Raw genomic sequence first — 10632 nt, forward strand, 5'->3', positions numbered from 1 at the left:
TACTTCCTCTTTTCTGATTTGGATTCCTTTTATTTCTTTTTGTCTGATTGCTGGAGCAAAAATTCCAAAACCGTAGTGAATAAGAGTGGGAAACCTTGTCTTGTTCCTGATCTTAGAGGAAATGTTTTCAGTTTTTCAACATTGAGAATGATGTTGGCTGTGGGTTTGTCATATATGGCCTTTATTATGTTGAGGTAGGCTCCCTCTATGCCTACTTTTTGGAGCGTTTTTGTCATAAATGGGTGCTGAATTTTGTCCAAAGTTTTTTCTGCATCTATTGAGTTTATCATATGGCTTTTATCCTTCAATTTGTTAATATGGTGTATTACATTGATTGATTTGTGTATAGTGAAGAATCCTTGCATTCCTGGGATAAACCTCTCTTGATCATAGTGTGTGATCCTTTAATGTGCTGTTGGATTCTGTTTGCTAGTATTTTGTTGAGGATTTTTGCATCTATGTTCATCAGAGATATTGGCCTGTAGTTTTCTTTTTTGGTGACATCTTTGTCTGGTTTTGGTATCAGGGTGATGGTGGCCTTGTAGAGTGAGTTTGGGAGTGTTCCTCCCTCTGCTCTATTTTGGAAGTGTTTGAGAAGGATAGATGTTAGCTTTCCTCTAAATATTCGATAGAATTCACCTGTGAAGGCATCTCGTCCTAGGCTTTTGTTATTGGAAGATTTTTAATCACAGTTTCAATTTTAGTGCTTGTGATTGGTCTGTTTATATTTTCTGTTTCTTCCTAGTTCAGTCTTGGAAGGTTGTGCTTTTCTAAGAATTTGTCCATTTCTAGTTTTTGTTTTCTTAATTTCAGTTTCGATTTTACTTCTAGTGATTGGTCTGTTTGAATTATCTATTTCTTCTTGATTCTGTTTTGGTTGGCCGTATGTTTCTAGAAGCTTGTCCATTTCTTCTAGGTTGTCCCATTTTTTTGGCATATAATTATTCATAGTATTCTCTTATGGATTTTTATATTTCTGTGGTATCAGTTGTTATTTCTCCTTTTTCACCTCTTAGTGTGTTTATTTGTGTCCTCTTCTTGATGAGCCTGGCCAAAGGTCTGTTGATTTTGCTTACCCTTTCAAAGAACCACCTCTTGGTTTTATTGGTTTTTTTAAATTATTTTCTAAATCTCTATTTTATTTATTTCCTCTATGATATTTATTTCCTTCTCTCCATTGACTTTAGGCTTTATTTTTTTCTTGTTTATTTATTTTTTCTTTTTCTAATTGTTTTAGGTGGTTGGTTAGGTTGTTTGAGATTTTCAAAACAGGAAGGCTGTACTGCTATGATCTTCCCTCTAAGAACTGCTTTTGCTGCATCCCATAGATTTTGTATAGTTGTGTTTTCATTGACATTTGCCTAAAGGTATTTTTAAATTTCCTCTTTGATTTCATTGTTGAGCCATTCCTTTCTTAGTAGCATGTTGTTTAGTCTCCATGTAATTGTTTGTTTTTCTTGTTTTCCTTTCTGTGGTTGATTTCTAGTTTCATGCTGTTGTGGTCAGAAAAGATGCTTGAAATAATTTCTATTGCCTTAAATTTGTTGAGGCTTGTTTTGTGTCCTAATATGTGGCCGATCCAAGAGAATGTTCCATGTGCACCTGAAAAGAATGTTTGTTCTGGCTTTTCTGTATCATTTAGGCTCTTTGTTGCCTTACTGATTTTCTGTCTGGAAGATCTGTCAATTGATATGAGTGGGGTGTTAAAGTATCCTAGTATTATTGTGTTCCTGTCAATTTCTCCCTTTATGTCTGTTAGTATTTGTTTCATGTATTTATGTGCTCCTATATTGGGCACATATATGTTAACGAGTGTCATATCCTCTTCTTGTTTTGATCCTTTTATCATTATATAATGTCCTTCTTTACCTTTCTTTATGGTCTTTGTTTTAAAGTCTACTTTGTCTGCTGTGAGGATTGCTACTCCTGCTTTCTTGTCATTTCTGTTTGCATTAAATATCTTTTCCCATCCCCTCACTTTCAATGTGATTTGTGTTGAGGTGACCAGAGCATGCACTTGATGTTGAGCAGGGCCTCCTCTTTGCTCAGTGGTTGTCACAGCCCTGTGGGGGTAGAGTCTGCTCCCCAGTTGTTGAAGTAGATGACCTCAGATCTGTTTCCGAACTGTGATATGAGGTAGACAGGCCTGGAGTGTTCCTACTGGGAGAGGAGCTCTGAGCATTCCTCCACAGGAACTTTCCACTGGTAAATGTGCTCTATGGTGTTGCCTGTCACCTGTTGTGCAGGCTTACCAAGTACACTGTTTTGGCACTGCCCTCAGCCCCACCTGAATCATGGGAATTCAAGCAATAGGCCTGGGTGTCCCTCAGGCACTGTGCTTACAAAACCACTAGAATAGATCCATTGGTGCAAAACTGATGAGGTTAGACAATGGGACCACCATAGTTGTGCACCTGGACCCACAGCAAGAGTGACTGGATCAGCCCAGACCCTGGCCCTTCCTCCAGATGCACATGCCAGACCCACTCCAGTCACAGGAGCACCAGTAATATGCTCAGATGCCCCACAGGCTCTATGCCTGTTCTGAGCATGCTGAGAATGAGGCTGCTGTGGCAGGCCCTGCCCTGCCCTTCCCTTCATATGTGCATGTTAACAGTGGGGCTTCAATGGCCCACCCAGGCTCCTTCCTGTGCACAGCTCCCATTGTGGCTCAGACCACGCTCTAGCCCCTTCAGGCTGTCTCCGCCAGCCAACCCCAGTTCTCTCCTCAGGTCTGTCCTCTAAAGCCCAAATTTCAGCCCCCAGCCCCCAAGCGCACCAGTGCACATTTCAGGCTGTGAAGTGCAGGGAGGTGGCTAGGACCGTCTATGCTGGTCTCTCTCTGTTCTGCCAGCTGCTGCATTCCTCTGAGCCTCTGAAGCTCCCTTTTTGTCTCAGCTGATCTCCCCACCAGTGAAGGGGCTCCCCCAGGTGAGGGAACTTTTCTTCTTTCACAGCTCACTCCCAGGGGCACAAGTCTCATCCCAATTCCTTTTTAAAAATTCTTTCATCCTATCCAGTTACGTGGTGATCTAGCAATTTTGTTTGTCTGAAATATGCCAGCGTTCAACAGGTATTCTGTGAGAATTGCTCTACATGTAGATGTATTTTAGATGTATTTGTGGGAGGAGGTGAGTTCCATGTCCTATTCTGCCATCTTGATCTATCCTCCCTTAGTGTTATTTCTAATATAATCACTGTAACATAAAAGGGACCTTCTACTGAATTGTCCATAAGAGTTAACATTTCAGCTTCAATCTGGGTCTCCCTTAACTAGGTTACATTTTTTCAAATTAAAATTCCTATGAATTTTCCATGAAATATGGATAGACTTGATATCACTTTTTTAAATAACCCCAAGACTTACTCAGTTTTCTAAGTATATCTGATTTGTGCAAAACTACTGACCTCAATAGTACAGATGCCAAACTGCATTGTGAATAAAAGATACAGTGTGGTGATTTATTCTATGGGGCAATGAGCCAGAATTTTGCAATTTCACATTAGATTGTAGGCTGCAATAATAAACCTCTTTTAAGAAATGAAATAAATAGGACTGATGGAAAATTTTTAGAAAGGAAATGACCCACAAAAACTGAGACAGTACCTGCAAAATCTGTGTGATACATTTTGATATATATATATATATGTATATACATACACACACACATATATATATATATATAATGCAGCTGCTTTCTAAAAAGCTAGCAATAAGAATGCTTTTGAGAGCCTATGTACTCTATATGGATATATTTTCAAATATAGGATGCATAAATTGAACCTGGTTTTATGTGGTATATTTGAACATACACAGAAAATCTACTCTCTGGAAACACTCTGAATATAAACAATATATTATAAATATATTGTTTTATATAAATACATAAATATATAATATATATAAATAACATTTTATAAATATAGCCCTCAAAGTGAAAGTCAGTTTTATAACATGAAAAGAAATTTCCATATAAGGCTATAGCTCTGAGAGTAAATTTAAGTAGTATCGTTAGAAACAGAAAAAATGTGTGAGGCAAATCCATAATCATTAAAAAAAGTTTCAGGAATTCATTCTAATCAGTACAAAATATTTGTTTCCTTTACACAACCAGAATCATATGAGAAGATCTTAAAAAACAATAAATTAACTTGTATACTTTCCACTGAGAGGGAATTTGCAACAAGACAATTTAATAGTAAATACATTAACAGAAACTTTTTATGAGCCTGAGATATCATGAATACAGTCATGGGAGAGAGAAAAATCAGAAATTAGAAAAAGGAGCTGGATAGAAAAGTGAATAGCCTGTGTATTAATCCTGAGTCACTCATTTATTCACTCACTCACTTACTAAATATTCAACATATCATCTAAATATAATGGCCTTATACTTTCCACAGTCCTGCCACATACTAGTTCTATTTTCTTTGAAAGAAATTTAGATTATATATTTGCATATTTCTTCATGGAGACACTTCCACTTCTGACCACGATGAAGTAATTATAAATGGACTTGCCTTTCCAACATAAATAACTACAAAACTGGATAAAATCTATTTTTAGGTAACCATTTTCAGGCACTGGATAATAAGAAATACAGGACTGAAATTACTGAGTGAAGGGGGACACATGAAATTAGTTTAAGCCATGTTTGAAGAATACCAAATAATGGAGGTTGGTTAGTGCACACAGCTAATGATGAGAAGTAAGTGGAGATTGATTGAATAACCTCATTTATTTTGTTTGAAGTAGCATAAGCCCATATTCAAGCATAAACATAAATACTTTTCAATACCAAATTTAAAGGGTGTTGTCATTACCATGGCTAATATTTTATGTTATTCGTGACACTCCTCCATTAGCACAGATAGATTACAAAGATAATGTCTTCCATTAGCACAGAGAGTCAATTGTCTATGGAATTGATTTTTTTTTTTGGCAGTTTCATACTTACTCTGTTCATTGGGACAGTGAATAACGTAGCAGGTCCCTCTTTAACTGTTTTGTAAGTAAGCAGGCTTTAAATTCTTAAAATGATCAAAATATGTGGTTACAGTTTAAATTGTTGTTTCCAGAATATCACACATTGGCTTATATTATATAGGTTGCAATACAAAAGACTAAGAACTTCTAAATTCTTTCTAAGAACTATACACATTGACATCCAGTAACAGATTCTGATTTTTGCATTACAAGAAGTAGTGGACATGGGAAAGAATGCTCTGGAATAGTGGTCATCACTATACAAGTGTGTCCATAGCATGTACACACTCACACTCTAAGTGAATTAGATATAGTATGCTTAAGTGATAAAGAGGGGTTTTTACCTCTCTTTGGCAGTTACGTAGATTCAACAAGCATTCTAGTTGTCTTTGAAAAAAAGTCTATTTTATGTATACTGGGGAGAATATACATACATACATACACACATACTAACTGTAGATTACCTTGTAAATACATAGGAAAAATTTGATATGTATTTTAAAATGTATTCATAAGTACAGTTAACCTTTATTTTTCAACTTCCATAAAGAGAAAAACCTAGTATCATTTATTTTTTGGTACAATAAAAACTAAGCTCAACACTATCAGTTTAAAATATTTTTAAACTTATATTTTGTACCAGTCATTACTACAATTAATAAAATGTCAATCCCTGTACTCAATACATTCACAGCCTTCAGAAGAAGAGAGGTGCACAAGTAGATGTCATCCAAAGTGGAGAGTAGTAAAAGGGGGCTCAGTAAACATCTGGAAGGGAATCTAGCTAAGGGAAATGTCCTTTTGTGTGTGAAACCTGAACGTTTTTATTCTAATGGCTTGAAGGCAATGTTCATTAATGCTTAACAGTTTGAAGGGTACTTGTTGGAAGTTGGAGCAAAACTAAAATGCATATTTCTAAAAAACTGACTGTAACATGGTACTTAACATAGAACATAATTTCTAAAAGAAAAATGTTAAATTAATTGAATAACATTTTCAATAAAACGTCCAGCCTGGGAAATATTATTCAATTTAGTTTAGGCATATATTATCAACATGAAATATTGTTTTAAAGAAAAACACAATTGCTAAGTGATATTCCAACATAAAACCATCTCAATTAATGTTCCATGCTAATTAGCAATAGATTGATAGATGTTCTGTGCTTTCATTAAAATAACTTTCTCTTGAATGTGACTTTGACTTTACAAAATGATACATAAAATTCTTGTCTGTACTTTGCAATTTGCTAACAAGAAGCTACAGCCTTTAATCATATTTATGCAGGGCCATTTTGTCCAGAACATTTCACTAGTACCAAGAAAAGAGATAAATAAGTTTGATAAGCTAAGTCTAGCATATGGCCCACCTAACACTGTAATAAGGTCATTAGATTTCTAACGAATTTCTTTTAAAAAGAGGTGGGGGTAGGATATAAGATGTTGGATGAATGAAGAAATGGGAGGACTTCTATACCTTTCACTGTGGAGGAAGAGAAATGACTTTTAGAACTGTTATTCCTAAAATGCAGATTGTATCATGCATGGGGGTGCCAGGGCTGAAGTGGTGACCACAGCTGACTGAACTGAGTCAAGGTGCAGCTGGCCCTAGGAACTGATGGTGGTGTGAGGGAGTCAGAGCAGCCTGACCTTTGACCTCAATGGGAAGCTAGAGGTTTTTACTACCTCAGTGAGAAAGATTATTTTCTTCCTGCTCAGTCTAAGCAGGAGCTCCTACTGAGAGAGGGAGATCCAACTTGATGAGAAAGAGAAGTTTATCTTGTTCATTGCTGTATTCAGTCTATCACAAAGTGCTTGGCCCCAGGAGACTTGTACTTCCTGACGCCTTCAGTGAAATAAAGAATCCCAACAAAATTTTACAGTAATGAGTTTCTGGATTTCCCCATTTATTTCCAATATTGACTGTGAACCTCCTGATACTAGTATGTATTAGTAAAAATCTGAAGTAAATACACATGAACCTCTTTCAAATATATTCAGTGTTGTTCAAATCCTTAGTAAAGTATTGATTCTAGGTGATTAGACTCAGCACTTGACATTTCAATAAGATACTGAGTAGTCTTACAAAATAATTCTAGTCAGTTGTTATTTATTACCCTAAATAAATGAAAATATGAATTTTTTGGACTAGCTTCAACTTCCTAGCCCACCCTAAACTGGGAATAAAACTTTAAAACTTTGAGCACCAACACTGAAGTTCTCCAGTCCTTTCCCTACAGACCCTTTACAAACTCTAGTGCCATGCCAGTTCATCCCAAATGGTTCTTAGAATCACCTTTGAGTGATTCTAAGATAGGCTGAGTTCTCTCAGACTCTAACTTACAAATATCCATTTCTTCCTTCTTAATCTGGTTCTATCTTTACATACTGCTGATATCCAAAGTGGCAGGTCTGTTCCCAAAGTTCTTTAAAATTTCTATTTTTTTCCTGATACTAGAAGGACATGATGGCTGGTGCTCCTGAGCTTGCAAGTACCCATGGCTCAAAACACTGAAGTAGGAACAAGTTGAAAATTCCATTATTAATACTGTGTTTATCAGCAGCAGAATAATTGCTACCTCCTAGCTGTAATGCCTTTTGGTATTCAGTATTCATGGAAATTTTAAAGAGAGATCTTTTGGTTCACAGAACCTGGATTACTGGGTTTGACTTGATTCTACTGGCATTTTACAAATGCTGCTGGGTAGCTAACCCAGTCCTGCTTTTCTAGATCATCTGGAAGAGCTCATTAAATGATAAGCTTCACGTATTATGCTATGCATGATTTCTGAAATGCTGGAGAATTAAATCTCAGTGGCTCACTGCTCATCCACCCCACTTGATACTGTGGTCCTGGTTTGGAGTGACTGATATAAGTCAGCACCTTGACAGATAAAAGGCATTTGCTTAATTTAAATGACACGTGTCATGCTGCCTTTTGTTCTGAAGCACGATGAGGTTAATTGAACAGCTATGAAAAATTGGCCAGGCTAAAATTGCCTCTGCTCTAAATCAGAATTATTAATCCACTGGCCTTAATTTAGGCTTCTCCATTTTCTATGATAGACTGAATCATGCAGACTGTTCAAGGAAGAAATGCTAGTGATAATAATCTACTTTTTAAATTTTCATGTGACTAGGAATTTCAGCATAGTAAAATTGAACAGATTTCAAATTCTAACCATGGAAATATGGCTTTTATATCTAACTTATTTTTGCCATTATATGGTAGAGAAAATGTGAGAGTAAGTCTTATCAGCAACTTTTAATTTGCAAGCTTGCTTATGACCTTCAAAATCATTTCACACTAAACATAATCTTAGATTTCATGAATACACAGCGCCTTTCCATTTTATGTAGATAACAATGTGTTGCAGACTTCATATCTTATAGCAGAGTAATTAAGGCCACATCCATTGTGCTTCCATATAGTAAGTAATTACAGAGGTGATTGGAACATTTCTGTAGAGGATTAGCTTAATTTATCAAGTAGTGTTGTGAAATAAATGAGCAGAGACACCCTTCAGCTAAACTGTCTTCCCTTCTCTACCAATAGAATATGAATGGGTTGAATGGGATAATTTAAAACAGTCCAGTGAAGTTCATGCCCTTTAGTTAAGGGTGGCTCCCAAAGCTACCAAAGATGCAAAGTGTGGAGCACCACGGAAGACCAGGAGCCTATGGGGAGAGAGTACTATTTCCTACTGCATCTCCTCCATACAAATCTACTTCTTTCCCTTCTAAACTGTGTATGTCCAGTTCCTATATACAATTAAAGCATATTTTATGTATGAATTAGGTAATAAATTTGGGTGTTTTTCATAGTCAGAATTACACTTTGAAATCCCTTAAATTTGTCAGACACAACAAATTTGAATGCTCAAAAGCATTAATTTCTTTCATTGTGTTAATGTGGTATTTGTTTATATTTATTATTTTACAGCTGCATTTCACGTATATGCCATATTTCAAAAATATGTTGTCTGTGTACGTAGTTTTTTTATCATTATCCAGAGATAAGGATTTTCTGGAAGACTAGAACTCTGGCACTTAATTTGTTTATAACTATATAACACAGGTTCCTCTTTCCCATACTTCTGTTAAGTCCCTAGTACAGCACAGAGTTCAATTTTAGCCGTGGAATTTAGCTGTGAACATGACTAGGGGCAGACACACTAATCAAGTCACAGGCATTATAAACAAAAGTGCATAGTGAACTCTGTCTACAGATGCCATGTGATATTAGGAATTACCCATAGGTAATATTCCTACAAGGACAAGGAGGCTTCTTTGAAGCTAACTGTATGAATTCACACAGAATTTTTAAGTGAATGGGGGCAAAAGAGAACCCTAGGCAAAGGAGAAGATTAATTTTTAAAATATGTTGTCTGTACAGATACTACCTCTATCAGTGTTAATGTCTACATTTGTTGGAAAACGAGACAAAAATAACAAAATACAAATACAAAGCTTGACCTTATCCAGAGATTTACTCTAATTTTGTTAATGATTTGCCAGGCCTGGAGAGCCAGTAAGTTCAATAAATGATCTTCTGTTCAATTCTTGTTAAGTTTGTGTTTCCTGATTAATGATCAAGTTAAGTTTAAACAGTATTTCAGGCATCAGAAAATCACTGTTGTCTACTTGGTAACAATTGTGAAACTATGGAATATTTTACCTTCTGTTTTGAATACATTTACATTTCCTTATTCAACAAAATAAATTCAACCCTATAATCAAGTTCAATATCTTAAATCAACTTTAGAACTTTATAAGGTACCAACAGAGAATTTGCTCAGCCTCTGGACTTTAGAGTCTTTTACCATAACAGATTCAATGGCATATGTATACCTGTATTTACTAAAACAGGAGAGAAACAATTTTCATACAGGTATTTCAAAAAATTATGCATGCTGAAGAAAAAGAAATTCAATCATATAGAAGGGGTAGGATTATCTGTAACTGCAGAAATTTATGATCAGATAGGGGCTGTTTGTGAGTAGAGATAATTTGGCTTTTTAAAATGCAGGATTTTTATATACACAGACAAGAAGCAGTTAGGTGACATAATACAAGATTCTACATACAGGAAAAGAAGTCAACTATATATAAACATAAAAGGAATGGAAAAATTAGGGAGGGAGGGGAAAGGGGAAATAAAGAAGTAAGGAATTCAAAACAACACTCCTGAGAGAAACAAAAGTACAGCTGAATAAGAGGTATTTCCAAAAAATAAGATGTTCTTGGATAGAATGATTCAAACTTCATAGAATGTCTATGGTTCCCAACATTATTATATTAAATTATAAGTATTATTCAAGCACAAGAATTGCATTTCTTTCTGGAAACTAGATAAGTTGATTTTAAAATTCACTTGGAAGAATAAATATGCCTTGGGGACACTGTGGAAGATCAGTGGAAGAGGGTTGGAGGGTGTTGTATTACAGTCTTTAAAGTACATGAAAGAATATTATAAGGCTCTATAAATTAAAAAATTGATACATGGATAGACAAAAATATGGATACTCTAAAAATATTCAAAAATAGATCTAAATGTATAAGGGAGTTTATGATAAAGGTGGGGAATATTCATTTTAATAATTATGGCTGGGACAACTGTATATAAGATGGAAAAATATAAGATTG

This window comes from Stenella coeruleoalba, assembly GCF_951394435.1.
Source record: "Stenella coeruleoalba genome assembly, chromosome: 3".
In the NCBI taxonomy this organism is placed as follows: Eukaryota; Metazoa; Chordata; class Mammalia; order Artiodactyla; family Delphinidae; genus Stenella; species Stenella coeruleoalba.